Source organism: Numenius arquata, chromosome 18 (assembly GCF_964106895.1).
Source record: "Numenius arquata chromosome 18, bNumArq3.hap1.1, whole genome shotgun sequence".
Classification (NCBI taxonomy): Eukaryota; Metazoa; Chordata; class Aves; order Charadriiformes; family Scolopacidae; genus Numenius; species Numenius arquata.
In genome coordinates, this window is record NC_133593.1 from 7,204,805 (window position 1) to 7,225,593 (window position 20,789).

Consider the following 20,789-nt stretch of genomic DNA (forward strand, 5'->3'; position numbering starts at 1 on the left):
TAGCTGCATGTTTGATCTTTGTCCCTGCTGGAGTTTTAACCTCAGCAGCTGAGGAGGGGGCTCCTCCCATTAGTTCACCAGTCACACAACAGCTTGTCGAGAGAGCTTAATTGAAGCTGTTACTCAAGTAGATGCCACACGACCACAGCTCTTCCAAACAGAGCCGGCTCAGAGTGAGAGCAAATCCCCCCGGCACATCTACACCCAGCCAGAAACCACTTCTGAGGCTGCTGAGAGCAGCGGGGAGCTGGCTGGAGGGAACTGCCTGCAGCGGGGCGTGGGTTACATTTAGGGGGGCCGAGAGCACCCTGGGGCATGCCAGGCTGCCCGCGCTCGCTCGGGCACCACGCTGCCTCCTCGTAGAAGATTTTTAAGCCTCTTGGGCATCCTCTTCCCCCAAATCCCCTCTTCCCATCCTCCCTTAAGACATGACAGGGAGAAGCTGGCCAGGAGCTTGCCTGGAGGGAGGCAGGGAAGTGCTGGGGGGGGGAACGGAGCTGCTGCCCAGCAGGATGGGATGCACCCGCATCGCCCAGGGTTTTCCTAACAGCCCGTGTGCCCTTCGCTCTGTGCAGGCTGCTCCGCTCGCACATCACCTGCTGCAGGACCAGGGGTTTACCAGCCCTCACCCTGCAGCCGGGCAGCCGCTGTGGGAAAAGCTGTTGTAAGGCAGGCAAAGGATTTGCACGGCAAACGCAAATATGTAGGTAATGACTCCAAATTGGTGCCCGTGTGAGCAAAACCCCAGAACCGGGATGGGGAGGAAAAGCCCCCGCAGAGCCCCGGCTCCCAGGCACCTCCGCCGCAGACATGAGCATCAGCTACGTGCGGGCAAGGAGAAGGTGTTGGAAGCTGAACTCCCCTGATGTGGCAGACCAGGGATTTTGAGCAAAGGCCAAGAGGATTAAAGCAAGACATCGAGACCCCCCATTCCAGCCGGGGCTAGCAAAACGCCTGAGGCGCAGAGAACAAACATTTGGGGTTTTTAAGTGCAAATTATTTCAGAGCAATGGGGTGGGAGGTTAAAAACAACCAGAAAAAGACTAAAACACACCTAGAAAATAGGCAAAAATAAAAGGAAGATCGGTAGGCTTGATTTGGCCAGCTCTTACAGTGGCCCATGAGTTCAGCACCTGGTGAAGAGATCACCGAGGGTAACCCAGGGTGGCACCAGAGGTGCCTGGCAGCCAAATGAGGGTGCTCTGCTCCCAAAGCCAGGGCTGAACTGATGCCACAGAGCAATGGTAGGAAGTGCCGTACTGCAGAGGCCGTCAACTGTTAGAGGAAACATAAAACTAAAGATGTGACCACTCTGGGACAGTAAATCTCTTTCATGAAGCCTTTCCCACAATTAAGAGTGTTAGTCCCAGTGCTCTGGCCACAGTCCAGTTCAAGAAATTGCAGTCATCCTCCCCGCGCTCCCTCCTCCTGCACTCGGGCGAGATGCTGGACTCTACTCACTTGTTTTTAATGGGCACACAACAAGACCGTGGCCATCGCGCTGCCGCACCTGAGTCTGGCAAGTCCCAGCTCTGGGCATTTCAGCAAGTACCCCCGCACTTTGCGTGGGCAGCACCCCTGGGACTTTGGGCACTGTGCTCAAGCCAGACTCACCATCACCCCCAAACTGGGCTGATACAAAAGCTAAGTCCTCACCCTCCAAAAAAGGCAAAGATTAAAAGGTGTTTGTGATGCTGAGGGTCACGAGTACTGCAGAGCCCTGATGTATTTTAGAGATCAGCTCCAAGCGCTAGAGCAGTGTTCTGTGGTGGTCACGGGCAGGGTTGGCACCAGGGCCTCAGCTCTTGCCACTGCCACCAGCAGCTCCTCTTGCAGGCTACAAGTTTCCCATAAAACATTAAATACCCAAAAGAGAGTAAAAACGTTCCTTGCATGTGGCAGGTACAGCCACGTGTGACCCGCTCACTCAAACTGAGCACTAGAGCCACAGCCCCATCAAACATCTCATACTGCTACAGATGTGCACCACGTGCCACCAGCTCGCACCCAGTTTACACAAAGCCACGGTGCTTCGACGCCTGATGAACAATGCTCAGCCCCAGTACAGCCCACAAAGCTGCCCGCTGTGCAGGTAAGAGGAACAGGCCACCCAAATTTAAGGGTCGTTTCCCCACGGTTCCAGCTCAGCTACTGTGGGCGTTGTCATCTCGTCATTATCTCACACAAAACTTCCCTGGTCCTGAAAGTTCACTCCCTGGTCAAGCTTCTCAGCCTCATTTCAAAGAGGTTCCTCCTGCCCAAAAACCTGGCAGGGAAGGAGAAGCGTCCAGGTGGGTGCTTATTCAAGACCCCTGAATGTACAACAGCACTCCAGCTCCCAGCCTTGCCAGCAAAGGCTCTCAAGAGCTTAACTGTAGGACAAAAGAGGAAAGCACCATAAATCAGAAGAAACCTTTACTTTGCGCCTTTTCGCCACTTTCCTCGGGAAGCAGGGATCCTTGGCTTTCACTGAGGTGGGAGCTGGCACCCAGCGGTCATGACTGTGTGACCCAGAGGTTGGTGGGGCGGCAGAGCCCAGGTGACCCGCGGCTGCCCGTGCCACCAGAAAGACAGTCAAGGTGAGGGTAGAAGCAAAGGGCAGAGCACTTATAAAATGGGGATATTTAGGCAGAAACTCGTGGAGCGGTTTGAGTGACGAGCAGTAAGGAAACGATCTCTCCGCATCCACAGCAAGGTCTCTCGCCCACAGCACAAAGTGGCTGAGCCAACCCTGGCACAAAGAGAAAACAGCTCGGTAGGAGATATGCTGAAGGGGGTGTTGGAGCAACAAACCTGCTCTGGAGCCCACGGGGCATCATCTCCTCTGAGTTGAGCAATGGTCTGTGCTGCTGGTAACGCACAACACATTAAGACACAAACTTCATGGAAAGAGATGTTCTTGGAGGCTGGAGTGACACTTAGGCAGTTCCCGCCTCTGCAGTAGAACAGCACTAGTATAGGCTGGGGACAGCAGCTGCCACAGACCAACACAGACCTCTCTGCTCAGGCAGAGAGATCCTGACTGCACAGCTCAGGGCAAACCCTGCAATTCCCAGATCTGTTTCCACAGATCCATAGCAAGTACAGGAGAAGAACTACAGCGCCAGGTCCACAGGCGATCCTGCATCCTGTCCCCGCAGGCAAATCACCAAAAGCCTGGTGCCAGAGACATTTACAGGTGGCGTCGACGGCATCCCATCAGCTAAAGTTGCCACAAACCTATGCTCCACTTCCTCCTGTGAACCCCCAAATTATGCTGCCATCAGATAACCCTGCTGTACTCACACCCAGCCACGCCGGGGTGTGGTACGGAGGTGGTCAGGCAGACTATGGACAGAAATCACATGGAAAAGAAGCTGCTCCGAGGTCATCTCGAGGTGGTCAGAGGTGGTCCTCTGACCACCCGAGGTGGTCAGAGATGCGGCTCCTCTGTGCCACCAGCAGCCACATCAGTGATGCTCTGCAGGAAATCATCCAGCACAACACCAGGTTGTGCATCACCAACCACAACACATTTCCCCTCCACCTTCTCCCCTTACAATCAGGCAAAAACATCCCTGTTAATGCCAGCATCGGTTAAACAGCTCCTGTCACCACGTCACCTCTCGGCTCTCGCCTGCGCAGCCACCCTGTGAACCAGATCACGCAGCTCATCGGGGTTAGAAATGTCACCTTTCAGCTGTGCCATCGCCATCAAAGGTGCTGTGTGGGGGGAGCGGAGGGTGGGTAAGGCTGGCACCACTACCTAAATAACTGCTTGTTAAACCACAGCCCAAGGTCAGGGCTTCAGGACTCGCAGCGTTTGCAGCCAAGGCTGACTCGGGGTAATCCCGTACCCTCGCCACACGCAGCACCGACCCACGGCCCATGGAGCCACACTGCAGTCATGGCAAGGAGCTGAGCCAGCCTAAAAACCCACCTTCTGGCAGCTTCCTCAAGCTGGATCGGTCCCTTGTAGCCCCACATCAACTACGCCAGCAAAACTCTGAGGTACGTGCAACGCCGCACAGGGCTAGAAAGGAGCAGGCAAGGTATTTTAAAGCAGGAATGTCCTCAAACACTTTACACTCCGAACCAACCGCCTGGGTAATTTGCATTCAAAGGCTGAATTTGCCTCAAAGATCTGTCTTTCTGCACCTGGAAAATCAGCGGGAGCCCTGCAGGCCTCTGCAAGCCCACCCCACGGTGGGGACTCCCGATGCTGGACTGGGCAGTGGGACATGAGCTCTGACAGGTTTCCGCAGGCAGGGTTTGAGCTCTGTGTTATTAAGCCTGCCTGACACTGGCCACTCATAAGACCCTTTTTCCACTTGGCTCAGACTTTAACTATCGGAGCTGAAGTTTCCATGCTGGGTGCCTGTCTCAGCCCGAATTCTTCCGGAAATCTTTAGCCAAAACAGTTCGGCTACTTGTGAGAATGAGGCTAGGAAACAAGATAGTGGCTTACCCTTGTTAGAAAAAAAACACTTACAACCTTTTCCTTGAGCTAATCTAGCAACTGCAAATCCTGGAAAGGGGATCTGAGATTTTGCTGCAGAATAACCTTTTTAACAGAGAGTTTTCCTGTCCTACTAGAAATCTGTCCGCACTTGGCCAAGCTATAAACATCTGAAATACAGCAGTTTTTCCATATTCAATAGGAATTCATTTCAGCAGCTAAAACCTTCTAAGATTTCCTCTCCTTGAGCATGCCCCATCTTCCCACCTCCCTTACATCTAACCGCCCTTACACCTAACCTGTGTTACACTCAGCAGAGCAACTGCTCTGCTCCCATCCAGCAGGCGAGGACCTCCGAAAAAACGTCCTCGTACTAGTCACTGCCACTCGCTGCAAGCTGGAGGTTGGACCCAGACTCCTCCAAACTGGCACCCAGGCTATCTGCTCTGAAGCAGAGCCCAAGAGCGAGAGGAGGGAAAGGGGATGGGATGGAAAAAATGGGAGCTGATGAGCATCAGACTGCGAGCACAGAGAGAAAGCAACCAGGAACCAGGGACAGGCGGTTTTTTTGAAGATCACAAAACTCCTCGGAGCCATAGAAGAGTCCTCCTGTTTCTTCGTGTGTAGAGAGCGCTGTTTTTCTACCAGGAGGCAGTTTCCTCTGCTGAGAGCCTGGGGAGCGGCAGCGGCAGCGCCCTCTGCGAGCATCTACCTGGGCTCCCGGCTGCGTCCCACACAGGGGCTGCAGGCTCTGCTCCCACCCAGCCAGCAGCCGCCGACCCAGGCTTTCTGCAGCCATAAATCTACCTGCTTCGCCGAGGGAAGGGTGCGCGGGGAGTGGGGGGGGGAGAACGGAGAGAATGGGGACTTTTGTAACGGGGAGAAATTTGTGTTTCTCTGAGAACATTATATTCATGGAAAACATAAACCAACTGTCGTCAAAGTCGTCTGAGCTCAGGAAATGGAGCGGCCGGGAGAAGGCTGCCATGTGGCCGGATGTTATGTATTTCTAATTAGTGCTATACATCTTTCAGCAGCGAGTGTCCTTTTGCTGGGAAACACAACGCGCTGCCCTTGTTATTGTAACTGTCAGAGAGTGCTTAAACAGATAATCTCCAGGAAAAGTGATAAACACATCCCCTCTCCCACTAGGGTGTGCGAAACAGCAATGCCAAACCTCTATTAGGGCAACGCAACCAGCCGCAGGAAATGGGAATGGGAAAAGAGCAGGCGATGGAAGGGACAGCCGCCTCCGAGGAGAGGGATTTGCTGGAGGAAGCTTCTCGCGGCTGTTCGAGTGCCATGTGCCGAAGGAAATCCTGCGAGGGACAATCGGGGCAGAGCAAGCGCAGGCCACGTGTCCTCGGCCAGGGGGGGCCACTGGCAGGGACGGGGTAGCGGGGCTGGAAGTGAGGGCTCCCAGCTGCTCCGCTCCGAGTGCGCCCTTGGCAGCGGTGGAAGCGAGCCACAGCAACCCCTCAAGCTCACAAGCAAGCAGCAGACATCCGTCCCAGCTCACACAACGCAAGGAAGGCTGAATCTTTTGCAGTTAAAACAACACCAGCCAACAAGCGTTAGCATCTCGAAGGAGATTCCTTTGATTCAGGCAACAGGCTGCTCTAGCCAAGGGTGGGGAGGACTCCAGTGAGAGTTTCCACGCTGGCCCCCTGTCCTAACCTGAGCCGTGGCTCCAGGCAGCGGCACCGGCAGCAGGTGGCCCCAGCGCAGGCAGAGAGAGCAGCAGGGACGTGCTTTGCTCCCAGGGAGCAACTCAGCTGAACCCACCTTCCCCGGTGACCGGGCAAAGGACCGTACGCGAAGGCAATCAAAGGAACGAAACGGGTCTCTGGACGCAATCCCGAGGATGACATTAAGGGCTGGCCAGGGGAGGCAGGAGGTGGAGGAGCTCGGCGAGCGCAGGGCTGCGGCACCCGGCTGATGTGTCAGCAGCTCGGCCGCACAGACAACTGATTCACCAGCCGGCTGCTGCCCTGCGGGGAAGAAGACAGAGGCTGGTCACCTCCAAGCTGACACCACCTGAAGGCAATTCCTTTGCTCTCTTATCGCTCAGACACAGGAGTGTTTTCCCCCATGAGTCACCCACCGCCAGACGCAGTGTTGGCAGGGGCATAGGGCAACCCACCGGGATGGGGCTGTCTGCAGGACGTGGGTTAAGGAGACACGTTGCTGGTCTAGGCAGCTGGTCCCACCACCGCCTGCCCATGGTGGAGACCGCACACAACTGATGGGAATATAAAGCAGGGAAGCGAGAGGGATGCTCACAGCTGCAGGGCATTTCCCCGACACCCCCTCAAAGAGAACCTGTGAGTCACGGGCACTCCCAGCTCTCCGCTGGGAACTGGCGAGTCACACACACGCTCATCTGCCCCCAAAAGAGCCTGGGAACCTGGAGGCACTCGCTCAGCCCTGGCTAATACCCTGCAAAGAGCCTGGGAACGATGGGCAGCCTTCCTGGAAAGATGCTCCATGAGTCTGAATTTGCAGGCAGCAGACACGATGGCAGCCCCAGCCCTCCCCGCACAGCCCTGGCCGAGCTGAGCACCACCACCTGCAGCACATGGGGCTGAATCCCTCCCCAAAGTGACCTTCAGATTGCAGTAATAACCTGGATGCCCCCAGTCCACCTCCCCGTACCGACCTCTCCCCGCAGAAAGGCAGAAAGAACTCGGGGGGGTCTTGGCCGCAGCACCCAGACACCCAGCAGCACCAGGGCACTCGTTGCACGTGTTCCCAAACTTCCCAAAGCAGCCGGGGCCGCCCAGGAGCCTGCGGCTCCCTCTGCTCCATGCTGAAACCCCGTCTTGTCCAAGGGAGGGAGGGAGGGAGGGAGGGAGGGAGGCCTAGGAGGTGAGGAATGCCGGGGGCCTGGGGAGGATGGAGCAGCTCTCCCTGTGGAAGCCATTAGATATTCAACACTTCATTTGTTTCCAGCCGTTCTGGACTGCAGCGCTGGGCTCTAGGACGGGAGGCTCTTCTCTGACGTAACCAGGAAGCAGCTGCAAAATTAAGGAATCCCTCATGACATCATAAAAAGGGTCGATGGTTTACAGGGGAAGGTATAAAAATTAATGACATATTCCCACCCAAAGCAGCAAGGCTGCTGGAGAGCCACAGGGGAAGCCGTGCTCTGCCCGACACGAAGGGGCTGCCTGCCCAGGACAGCTCTGTGCTGCCAGCTCCCTCCGGCTGATCCAGGACCTCGCCTCCAGCTCTCACCATCCCCAAGCCCAGGATCCATGTGCAGGGCTGCATCCCTGCACCGGGGATGCGATAACCAGCTCAGTATCTCCTTCCTGACCCTGACAAACAGAGCTTTAGGCTGGCAAGGGAATGACTTCAGAGACAGTTTTCTTGTGTACTCGCGACTGGCCAGGAGTCACCGACAAAGAACATTGTGAAGTGACGTGGGGAGAGATGGATTCATTTCCACGGGGAAAGCAGACACATGCACAGTGCTCCCAAACCCCCAATTTCTGCAGCCCTGGAAGACCAACAGGTCCTGCAAGAGGAGGCCAGGGCAGTGGCACACACTATCCCTCCCCACCACACAACCTGGCCCAGGACAGAAAGAATGACATTAGCCTTGAGGACAAGCACAGAGCCATTTCCACTTGAAAAGGGAAAAGGATAATGGTTTAAAATTAACTGCAGCCTTTTCCAGGAAATATCAGTGGAAAGAAGCAGACATTTTTAGAAATGTTATTCTCAGAAATTTCCTGAAAAGACCCATCAGTCAAAACACAGATTGAAGCCATTTCCACTTGCACTAAGCAGCACTCGGAGCTCTGCCTCCGCGCTTGGTGTGTGTGACCCAGCTGGTAGGGCCAGGGTCCTGCTCTGCACCCCTGGCCCCAGCGAGGCCGCAGGAGTCAGCTTTGGGTGTGAAACACCCCACGCAGTGTCAGAAACACCCCTCCTGCCCGGGGAGCCACGTATGTCCCAGCTTTTGTTAGTGACGTTTGCATGGAGACACTCCAGTCCCAGGCAGACAGACCGCCACAGCTGGGGCAAAGGCACCTACAGTCTCACCCACACTGGCAAAGCCTGGAGAATTGCCAGAGAAAAAAAAAATAAAATATATATTTATATATATAAAAACCAAGGCTGCTCCAAACGGCTGGGATGACGCTAGGACTTACGACACAGGCACAGCAAAATCTCCACTAGCCTTAAGGCTCTGGGCAATCCCCGGAGCCGCGGGTTCTGCTGCCAACAACTGACAGCTACACGAATCTGACCTGTCTGGCAGCTAAAAGGCTGGCAAACCCAAACGTACGTAACTCCTGGCTAGCGCGTAAGAAAGTATGTCCCTCCAAGCTGGCAAGGCAGCTCATCAGCATGTATATAGCTGCAGACCAACCTGGCACCAGCCATCTCTCGCTGCGGAGGGAATATTGCCATAGGATGCACGAGCTGGATGGGATTGAAGTGGCTACAGCAGCGAAAGTGTCCAAAGGCGAGCAGGTCTCAGTACACAGAGAGGGCATCCAGACAAAATAGGGAACGATGCACCAAAAGAAGAGAAAAACACGGATGACGGAAACATAAAAAGGCATTAAGGGCACTGCAGTAAGGCAGGACGATGCAGCCCTATACAAGAAAACTCCTGATGGCGTATCCTCTGTCTGCACGGATCTTTCATCCCTTGTAGAAGGGGCCAACTGCACAGCCAGAGCCCTGAACCTCACCCCGAAAGGGCCAGCAAGGAAACTGGGCTCCTCAGCACGTGTGCTGCCATGGGAGCCCGGCTCGGCAGCAGGCATGGCAAGCTGCTACGAGCATCCCACCCAGGAGCTGCGTGCGCCCAACCATAATTGTGTCAGATGTTATTTACAGCAGGGGAGGAGGTGTGAACAGGGCTTCCCGAGAGATTTACTCCAGCCCCGAGTGAAGTTTTACCAGGACAATCACAGCAAATAAAAGGCAGCCTTTTTTTTCCAACACCCCCCTCCCTCCTCTTGCTGGAGGTGGGCATGTCTTTGGCAGCAAATGCAAACAGACAGCCTGGAACATGCCTCCTCTGGTGTGAACCTCGGTGAGCGCTTCGAGCCTGGAGTAAAAGTTAATGAGAGAAAGCGCCTGCAGACAGGCGCACTCGGAGAAAAGCAGCCTTTGATGGGGCAGGAACAGCAAAGTGCGGAGCTTCCATTTCAACACATTCACTCGTTTGCTGCTCTTCTTTTTACAGCTTCCTGAGGGACCGGAGCGCCAGTGTGTCAGTTTGCAAAGCAAATGCCAAAAAGCAAAGCGAAACCCAGACCCCCCCACCCTCCCCACCCCCAGGGAGGCAGTCAATCCCAGGGCCCTCATCTGATGCCTGAAGGCCTGACATGCCTCCTCACCACCACCACCACCACCACCACTCTGGACACCTCAAGTCTCTCCAGTGTCCCCGGCTGATGCTGGTGGCACCCCCAGCACCAGGACACCCCTCCGAGACGGGCACAGCCCGGCCACTGTGCCTACAGTGAAGCTTACCTAACACTTTCCATTATAAGATCCTGGTTTTAGCTCTTGACAACTTTGCCAAACTTTAACCGTTTAGGCTGCAAACCTTCATGCCAGAGGCTTTCTACAAGCTAAATTTATTGGGAAAATTTCATCTACAAAGGTTCAGCCATTTGCCAGAATGAGGTTAGGGAAAATATATTGTTCTTCTCAAGTTAAAAATTCTTCGACCATTTCAGCAAAATCCCTAGCACCTTCACACTTTGGAGCAGGAACCAGCAGCTTGGCAGGGGATGGTGACGGAGTCTGGGTGTGCCTTCTGCCACCTCCATCCACCCCCGCTTTGCCAAGGGCTATGGAAATCTGAGGGGTCACTATCAGACAGGTCTCACGTGCCACAGCCACCGAAGCAGCAGCTGGTTGAGCTGCTTGGGTAGATGAGGGAAGAAGAAATGAAGTCGGGTGAGACAGTGGAGAGAGAAAGGCGGGTAGAAAAGGGGGCCAAAGCAGCAAGGGCTGGGTGACAGCACAGCAGCCTGTTCTCCAGGCCACCAGGCTCCTCTGCTGGCACCATCAGTGGCTGTTCTGCCCAGCGGCTGGTGTGCACAGAGGGTATCAGCCCCACACGTCCAGCATTCCTGCCCTGGCAGAGGCTGGTATGGTGAATCTAGATTTATGTGCCAGCCGAGGATCCCACATGAGGTCAGTCCCGTTCCGTGGGGGAGCTCACTTTTCTAAAAACGATGGGAATTACACCTACAAAAGTCATTACATGAACACAAAGTCAAGCACTTAAAGGTCAGGAACACCAGACTTAGAGCTGTCTACACAACTTCAAGTTAACTTCATCACACGTACGCATCATAAGGTAGCCCTAACGACATACCATGTTTTCTCCCCTCAGGTTACCATTTTCAGTCGACACAGAAAATTAACAGTCAGTAGGGACCCTCCTGCTGAGCTTTCTGATGTGCTGAAACGCGCACGCACTCAGCAAGGCTGAGGGCTGCAGGACACGGCAATGTTTTGGGGATTAAGATGGCTCAGCGCTGGGCTGGGGAACCAGACTCTGTCTTTGCCTTGGTCATGAACTTCCAGGGGGATCCAGGAGTCACCATTCTCAACACACATGGTCAGTATTTGTGTGTCCCTCACTTGTTGGCTGGCCATGGTGATGACACAGAGGGGATGAAATTCGCAGACAATAGGTAACTCTGCTTTGAATAGCAGCACCGTTCCTGAAGGACTATGTTTTTAGGAGAACTCCATCTCTTGCATCTCAAAGTGAGCATCCAAAAGACCAGAAACCCCGTTATTTTTCTTAAGCTCAGTTCCCATCTGTACATCAGAGATACCACGCAGAAAGACATCCAAACCCGAGATGCTTTAAGACAAAAGCCAGTGAGTTTACGCCATCCAATTATTTGGACCTGAACCTTCTAGCTCTTCCTACGCTCCATGCGGCACCGAGCATGATGATAACACTTAATCAGCGACTTCTCTGGAAAACTCCCATGTGAAGGGAAAGGAATTATACAAAAGGACAACAGGGAAATTGAGACCAGGATCTCTTTGACACGTCATCATCTCAGCTATCACAGGAGGCCTTATCTGCGTTACACCACACCTCAAGCTCATGGAGGAGCTGCCGAGAACAGGTTTCGAGGCTCACTGTGTTTGGAAACAACCCCTCGCAGCGGTAGTCACGAGGAAACGGCCAGATTCACCCACCCGACCTCTCATGGTGAATGGGGGCTGTGATCTTGGGTGGAAATTCAGAAAAAATCTGCTCTGAGGGGTGCCACACAAAGGGAGGTTCTCAGGTGTCAAGTGAGCGATTCCCTCCGGGAAGGGCTGAGACCACAGGCACAAACCCACAGCGCACGGAGAAACCATTCCAGGAAGTTTAACATCCGAGCCCCCATGTTAGAAAATATGATCTCAGTGCTCCAACAACTTACGTGTAGCCGGAGCCTCGGGTCCCAAAACGCCGCGCAGACTGCTCACACCAGCTATCGAGCCTCCCCCCCACCCCCCACCACGGGACTCGGTAACTAAAAAGCCTTAACCTTCTACATTCATTAACAAGCATAAGACATAACGGTTTTATGCCAAATTCCTCTTTTCCCCTGTGATTTGAGATAGGATTGGCACGACCGTGACAGTTCCCTGCAGCTACCGTTGCTGCCCCGTCCCCAGCAGGGAAAAGCTGCACCCCCAGGGTGAGGGGCTCAGTCCTGGGGTGCCCCAGCACCCCTTTCGTTCGCTGCTACGGGAGGGAGCTGCGGGCTCCCGAACAGCCAGCGCCGCTACGTTTCCTGCAGAGATTTGAAAACCTGTTGCAGTTCCAAAGCGAGCTTCGATTTCACTGTGACCAGCAGCTCAGAGACTCATAGTTACTATACAGCCGAATAAAATATTTTTTCATAAATTTAACGCCAGCATGTCTGTGTTTGGAAACTTTGAAAATCCATGTTGTATGGTTTACTGCACTGGAAAAGGTGCCAACAGAGTTTCAAAGGAAGGGAAGTGTATAACTGTTTCCTTTCAAATGCATTTTCCAATGGGATCCATTGAGGGAAAAGGCTGGAACTAACTAAAACATTATTAAAAACTGTTATGAAAAGAGACAGAGAGATGGAAAAAGATAGACAAAAACTCCAATACACAGCCGAGCGGGAGGGAGGGAGACGGGCGGCAAGAAAGGGGATATGGGCAGAAAGACACTTTGGGTGGGGAAAATGGGGCGAGACGGGGAGTTTTAACTGGCAGTCACCCTTCGTGGTTTCGTATTGTTGCAGATCAATTGATCAGGATCTCAAGTGCTGCTGGCCCGGTGGCACAAGGCGAACCACAGAGTTGGCTGCAAGCGCAGCACTTGCGAACTGCTGACCTTCAGTTTTAAAACCAAAAATATTCCTTGGGAAACAGTTACACCAGGTTCCAGCCCAGGCTGCCAAGCAAAAAACAAGCACTACTAACCTGAAGCAACACCCCCCTCATCCCTTACACCAAACCACCAGGACTAGTAGCCTGAAGTAGCTCCCTGGGCTGATTCACCCAGCACTAACCAGCCTGATGTGCGCGCAGGGGCTTGGCTCTTCCTTACGCCCTGAGTGGAGCGGTTAATTCTCCAATCGCCGACACCATCCACGAGCACGGAGGATGCAGGAATCAGCCGTCAGACCGCTCCCGAGGCGTTGGCCACCGTCGAGCTGTTCTAACAAAGTCTATAAATACCAGAGCGATCGGGGCCATATAGTGCGGTCCCAGCCCGGCTCCAAAACCACCGCTCCGGCTCCAGGCAAAGCCCTGGGTTTGCTGCCCTGCGAGCAAAAGGGGAACCGAAAGGGGTTGAAAACATACGTTTTTGTCAAATACTTCAGCGCCCTGGACATCAGGAGGCTGCCAGGGTCAGGGGTCCGATGGGGGATGGAGCTCTGCCAGGCTTCAAAGAGCCAGGCTGGGGGTGGGCAGAGCTCGGCGCGCGCCTGCAGAGCTCCAGGCCTGTGGTTCCGCGGGGTGTAGTAACCGTGGGCTGTAGCACACATGTCGAGGGATGAGGGGAAAAAAATAAACAGACAGACAAAAGAATGAGGACGCTCTGCCAATTCCAATTGTGCAGCTTTTATTTTAAATGCTTATCAAGCTGAGAAAGAGCAGAGTTCTTGGAAAACAAGGTTTCCTTTCTTCCCATGCCAGTGTCAAACACCCTCAAGGACGGGTACAGCACAGGCGCTCGCTGCCGGCCGCCCTCTCCGCAGCAGCCGCCGTCCCGTCCCATCCCATCCCACCCGCCTCGGAAAGGGTCTGCAAGCAACAGCCCTGGCCTTTCTGGTAAAAAGATCTCTGTGATTTTTTTTTATTTTTTTTTTTTAAATATATATATATATTTTTTTTTTCATTAATCTCCAATCTGGCTGGGTTCAAATTATGGCCAATTACCCACCAACACTTCTCGCTAATAAAATAAATTTTTACGGGCCCTAATTACTGCTTTCGCTGAACTGCTCTACAGGAAGCCGAAAGGCTGCGGCTCTCCAGACGGCAGCAGACAGTAAAGCGAGGCACCCGCGAGTAAATCGGTGAGTGACTCAGAGGAGACAAGCCGCCGGAGGGGCGGGAGGAGAGGGGGGGGGGACGCTCTCGCCTGGCTGGAGCGTGAGACACACCAGTCCATAAAATGCTGCGTGCCATGCGCACGGCGCTGGGGGACCGGCCGTCGGGTCCCCCCGGGGCCGTCGCAGCACCCCACGCTACCTGTGACGCAAGGCTGGTCCTGGGGGCCAGAGCGACGGCCACAGCGCTCCCCCCCCCCTCCCCACCCCGGGTATCTGCGGACGCAAACCGGCCAGAAAATTATATTTGGAAACGGCTGCATCGATCACGGGCGGCAGAGGGACGGAGCTGCCTCCCATCACGGCTGGGGGGGACCAGCCCTCGGAGCGGGGGACGGAGGGGAGGCGACTTCTCAGCCCAGCTCCCACCTTTGTTTCTCCCCGTTACACACACAGTTAATCGAAGGAGACAGAAATAACAGAAAAGCAGAAAATTCCTCTGAAAACACGAAGCATCCAGTCTGCTCCCAGCTACACACAGGCTCCCGCTCGGCAGCACTCCCCGAAGGGCTCCCCGGGCAGGAAAAAGGAGCAGGAACCCACCGGGTGACTGCATGCAAGCCGCAGCCAGGCTCTCCCAGTTCACCCCACCAGTCCCCGCGGCGGCAGGGAACACCCTCGGCGGGGGGAACGCAGCAGCAAAACCACTGGCCCACGCCAGCCCGTGCTGCCGGAGTCCCTGGAAGCGGGGCTGCCACGCAGGTATCCACGCTCAGCTGGGGAAATTCGGCTCCGCGAGATTAATTATATATATATATATATATTCCTCCCCCTCCCCCCCCATTTCTTAACCAGGATTACTTTAATTTTCAAGGCCTAATGGAGTCCAGCTGCGATGGGGAGGCAACGCTGCAGTAGTACAAAGGCAGACCTTTACACGCTGGTGCAAACTTGTACAACGTTGAGCACACACGCGCGCACACACAAAGCCCTATAAAAAGGGATGCACTGCAGCGGGATATTTTTAGTCTTGACAATACAGCACTAAAAATACGACTTTGCTAATACATCACTACAGAAATATTCCCAGTGTCCATTCAGGAACGGTTTAAAACATTTATTTTTGTTTCCTTTTAGCAATGGTCAGAGAGGAGGGAGAAAATAGAAACTCATTGATAAGAGGAAACGAGAGAGACATGAAAAATTGAAAACTACCTAAAAGCTCATGGAGAGGTTTATTTTATTAGTTCTTAATAAATATCTTGCAGATTTCCTCAGGAAATACACCAGATCACATGTAAAATAGTTTGGTACTGATGTCAACTGTGTCAGCATATGAAATCTATTAGGGTGAAGCCACAGCAGGGTGATCAGCGTGCTGAAAAACTGCACGGCACCGAGGCGAGGGGGGGCGGGGGGAATCTCACGGCCCTTCCAAATTCTTCGAGAGGTAAAAAAGTCAGCCAAGACGCAGAGAGAGAGAAAAAAAGATCCCACATCCTGCTTTGCGCTGCCAGCAATGTGAAGTGCCCAGAGATTAATTCTATGTCTGGCCTGGAAATGTGACTTTAAAGCATTGGAGGGAGCGGGGAGGAGGAGGAGGAGGAGGAACGAGAAGGCCAGGCGAACCGGGACTGGCACCGTGCCACCGACCCCTTCCTTCTCTCTCCTCTTCCCCCCCCCCCCCCCCGGGTCCTTCCCAAGCCGTGTTTCAACGTAGACAGCAGTAAACCCCAACAGACGGCAGCTCCCGGAGCTGCCAGGGCCTCGCACCAGCTGGGGCGCGTCTCCCGCTCCCCGCGCAGATGGGCCGCCAGCATCACTTCCGCCTCGCCTGCTTTTTAAAGACACACACGAGCCCATGTGGCAGCGTTTCGCCGCTCCCCTGCCCGCCTTCGGGGCCCCCCCGACCCCGAACCGGGACCAGCCCCGGCTCCCAAGCAGCCAGGCATCGAGGTCTTGTCAGACCTTGGCTCCCCGGGCCCCCTCAGTTCTGAAGGGTTTATGCTGTTCCCAACCCGCCTTTGGCAGCCGGCGCCTCCGTCTCTGTGCCATTACCCGGAGAGCAGGCGGCGGCTTTCGCAAGACTCGGCTCCTGGGTCCGGCGGAGAAGCACCGGGAGTTCAGCGAGGCAGGGTCAGGGGACCACACGCTCCCGGGAGGGACGGGAGAAGGGGCGAGTGAAGAAACGCCACAGCCAAAGCCCATCCCTGCAAGGCAATCTCCATCCCACCCCACGGTGACATGGCTCCTCTCTGCCCCTCGTCCCACCTCGCAGGCTGGGGGACCTGAGAGCACACATCGGAGACCCCTGCCAACCTCAGGGACAGACAAATCGCTCATGCTCTCTCCCTGTCACCTACAAGCCCCGCGGTGACATTAGCCAGCAATGTGCCCTTGTTGCCAAGAGGGCCAATGGGATCCTGGGCTGCGTAGGGAAGAGTGTGGCCAGTAGGTGGAGGGAGGTCATTCTCCCCCTCTACTCTGCACTGGTGAGGCCACAACTGGAATACTGCGTCCAGTTCTGGGCTCCCCAGTTCAAGAGAGACAGGGAACTACTGGAAAGAGTCCAACGTAGGGCAACTAAGATGATTAAGGGATTGGAGCATCTCCCTTATGAGGAACGGCTCAAAGAGCTGGGGCTCTTTAGCCTGGAGAAGAGAAGGCTGAGGGAGACCTTATCTATGTTTACAAGTATCTAAAGGGTGGGTTGAAGGATGATGGAGCTGGACTCTTTTCAGTGGTTTCCAGCGATAGGACGAGGGGCAATGGGCACAAGCTGGAACATAGGAAGTTCCATTTAAATATGAGGAAGAACTTCTTTCCGGTGAGGGTGCCAGAGCCCTGGAACAGGCTGCCCAGGGAGGTCGTGGAGTCCCTTCTCTGGAGATTTTCAAGACCCACCTTGATGCAGTCCTGAGTGATGTGCTCTGGGCAATCCTGGTTCAGCAGGGGAGTTGGACTAGATGATCTCTAGAGGTCCCTTCCAACTCTGACAATTCCGTGATTAACCACAGCCATCACGAACCACATCAATCAGCATTAAAAAGGACCCTTCAGTTAGAGAAGGACCATGTACCCTCAGAGCTGTCACCGAGCCAGGGTTAGGCTGCCCCGGTCCGTATTGGCTGCCAAGCTGGACTGAGCATCACCACGTTAGCCAGGGTGACTCCTGAAGGTCAGGCTCAACAAGTCCTCGCCTTCCTCCTCCCCACCCATGAGCATGGGCCGAGCCAGCACCGTGCTCTGAGAACGTGTGAGAATTCACCCTCAAGCAGACCCTAACCAGGGAAAATTAAAGCTTTTTTTACATAAACCTGTGCGGCCTCAGATACACACACGAGTAGAAACGCAGCCATGACCATGTCGCCATTCCCACTCTCAGCATTAAGGCAAGAAGAGATCCCAACGAGCCCCCGAGGATGCCCCCTCCCAGCTGAAGGCCCCCCCCCCCCCCAGCACAGAGGAAGGGAGGTGGCAGGGGATGAGCCCAGGGGGCAGCCCCTGGGAAGGGAGCTCCCCAAAACCCACACAGGGCACGGGGCGGGCAGCCCTCCCTGCCTACACCTGGCAGGCTATAAAAAAGCCCCGCAAGCTCAATCAAGAGTTTTACAACTTCACAAAGCACCATAATTAGCCTAATTATCCAACGTTCTCTCAGAGAATTAAACAGAAATACAGCAATTGACTCGGCGCTGCTTAGAAGCCCGAGGAAATCAAAGGCGCAACGCACATTAAAGAGTCAGAAACATCTCTTTAAAAGCAAGAGGATTTCCTGTCACGGTGCAAACATCTAAAGCTTCACCAAAGCCGCTGCACCTGGTGCAACCCCACTCGGGGTCCCTGGCACCCCTCTTTCTCCACCGCCGGAGCAGGGGTGGGAGAGCAGAGCCCCGGGGAGAGCTGCCTCCCTCCTTTCTCCTTGTACAGCAGGACAGACGGACGGACACTGTTGTGCCAACGCTCCATTTCCTGCCTTTCATTTTACACGGCGACGCTGCCGCTTCGTCGAAATAGTGGTTTTGTTTCAGGGTTCGCAGCGCTGGCCTGTGCCTTGGTGGCACGGCAGCATGACAGCCCCTCCAGCCTGACCTCGCCTGTCACCGGCTCTGTCCCGACTTGCTGCTCAGGCTGCCGAAGCTTGGCTGCAAAGCAGACTCCAGCTTTCTGATTACAAATGATTTCCCCTCTGTTTGTTGCCCTGAAACGAGATCTCGGTATCACCCTGTGTTTGGTGGAACGGTTTCAAGGGCAGATGTAAGGATGCGCTCGTGTGACGGGCAGAAGTCCCCAGCGAGCCCATCCGACACCACTCCAAGGGGACTTTTGCTGCACTTGGGGGCTGGAGGGCAGGACCGGAGACTCTGACACACCAGCAAGCACTCGGTTTCACTGGAAACCTTTCCTTTTCCCTGCCACAAAGCCCCGCGCAATCTTTTTTGCCTCCCAAGCCACCGTCTAGATTTCAGAAACCTGAACTGCAAGTGGAAATTCCCCGCAGCGCGTTGATTATTGCATCTCCTGCTGGCACTGGTGGCAAGGGGGAAAAAAAAGTCACATGGCTTTCTGGACACACGTTTCGCTGAGGAGTCTTGCATCAGAGGGCAGAAGCCAGCAGCCAGGAAAATAACTCCAATTACGGTAAATAAATCCCCAAATATGTGACAATCTGCCTTTTAAACAGGAAACAGAGGGGAATAAGCAAAGGAAGACTTTGGTCTAAACATTGCTGCCACCAGCCTCAAGAGCCCAAGAGGGAGACTCTGAAGAAGCGCCTGGGCCAAAAGTGTTTTACCTGAACTTTGCTGATGTGTCTCAAGTCCGAGACAGTTTCCTTCCCAGAAAGGAAAGGCGCCGACAGTTCCCAGCAACTGTGCCAACCTCCAACACTCAGAGGAGAAACTCCAGAGGGTCAGCTGCCACCTCCGGACATGGACGTGTCCCTCAGGAGGAGAAAGCAGCTCAGCGCAGGAAGCCGTGTGTCTCCTGAGATGAGCGATGCAGGTATCGCCCCTCACGCCATTTCAACCCTTCATCCTGCTCATACCACCGAGGTCTGGGCTGTGCTGGGACACGGCGAGGAGCAGACATCGCTCGACAATGGGTTAAGGATAAAAGCCCTTTGCCCAGGTGACATCTCGGCACTTGCTCGCTCTAGAGCCTCCACACAAGCCCAGCAGCACAGGGAAGGATGGACACCAGTCCCAGCCAGCCCTCCTCTGGGCTTCCTCTCCTGATGACAACTCAAACCCGAAGCAAGCAAGAGCAGCAACGCAAAGGGAGAGGAAGGATGAATTTAACAGCCAACTCCTCCAAAAGTAAGGCCTTGGGAAGCGTTATGTCTTAACGACACCTCGCTAAAGACGGCACTACGCAGTCCCACAGGGAAAGGCAGGCAGCGACTGCCAGGTGCACGCTGGCGATCTCGGTACAGACACTTCAGTCCACACTCACTGTATGACGACCAGGGAGAGCCCTGAGCACCCCTGAGAAAGCCAGTTACAGAACCGCTCAACTCCATCCTCCTTGCACCAAGAGGGCTGCGTTCGCAGCACAAAACCCACTCCCCAGAGCAGCAGGGGGGACCCCAGGCTCTGCTCTTAGGGGGGCACAGGACTGCAGATGCTCAGCCCCCCTGAGACGCAGCCCCCCAACACCACATCTTCATCCATCTCCCAGTCCTTGTGCCCAAAGCTGTTGAGGCCCTCAGAGCTGCCTGCTTGGAGGTGCCAACTGGACTCTGGCGAAACACGTATTTACCACGCAAGGAGGGGAATTAGAAGAAAAAGACTCAGTTCTGCTCCCCAGACAGGGGAAGACCAAGTTGCTGCTTCTGCTATCTACAGCCTGAGGTTTATTAAGCTTTGCTTTGTGCCTAATTTTAATACCCCACCAAACCAAGGCAGCCTTCTGCAGCACCGCTTTATTTTTAAACTCACTCAAATGCACTGGACTCCCTTGTCTTCGACTGCCAGCACCTTTTGTCCTCTCCAATATGCAAGATGTGGTTAGAGCCTTACGAGAGGCCATTGAGATGTGGCTGCAGCAGAAGAGCGGTACCTGCTTCCGCTGGGACTTATTCTAATGCCGCAGTTAGCTCTTTAAGCAAAGCTGGGTCCGAGCATCAGAAACCAAACAAAGAACTGTGGAGATGGTCAGAGTTGAGGTTCTGCTGAGGGCAGACACCACCAGCCTCTGCGACGTCTCCTGAGATATTTTAAGGGTTCACCGCTTTAGCTTGCAAGTCAGAGCAGCTGCGGTCAGCAAAGCGAAACACGCTCCATCCAACGCAGGGCAGGAGGGCAACGGAGCAGGCTGCTGGTTACAAAAAGACAGGCTGACTTCAGGGGGTTCTTTGCATTCCATGTGTCCTCTCCAGCCAGGCCACGATGCTGGACGCATATGCAAAAGGAATCCTGTACATGCTTAGAAGTTGCAGTTGATTAGCACTAACTTAAGGATCCTTTCTTGTGTCTATCAAGAAGACTCAAGCAAGATCAACATCTCAGAAGCTGCTGCAGGTCTTCAAGGAGCAAGCAGGACCGTGCACGTCAGCAAACCCTTGCAAAGGTTGTAGTTACAAGACACTCACTGTGTAAGAGCGGTTCTCTGTGAGCCAGGCAGTGTCTCCACACCAAGTGGCCTGTGCAGCATTGACCTTCTCTACACTGGTCCAAGGACACTGGTGTGGCAGTGCAAAGGGGACAGATGCTGCTCCGAATTTGCTGCAGGGAGCGGGGCATGGATCCTCCCTTGCTGCACCTCAAGGTTTCCCAGCCAACCCTATCTTGCACAGAAAACCCAACCGTGTTCCACTCAAGAAG

The 20,789-nt window shown here is 54.4% G+C and overlaps 1 protein-coding gene across 1 annotated transcript in view; it reads right to left on the minus strand.

The window, feature by feature from the left end:
* The window catches only part of SMG6 (SMG6 nonsense mediated mRNA decay factor), a 111,676-nt gene that overhangs the window by 56,953 nt on the left and 33,934 nt on the right, over positions 1-20,789 (minus strand). The gene's annotated exons all lie outside the window — the stretch shown is intronic.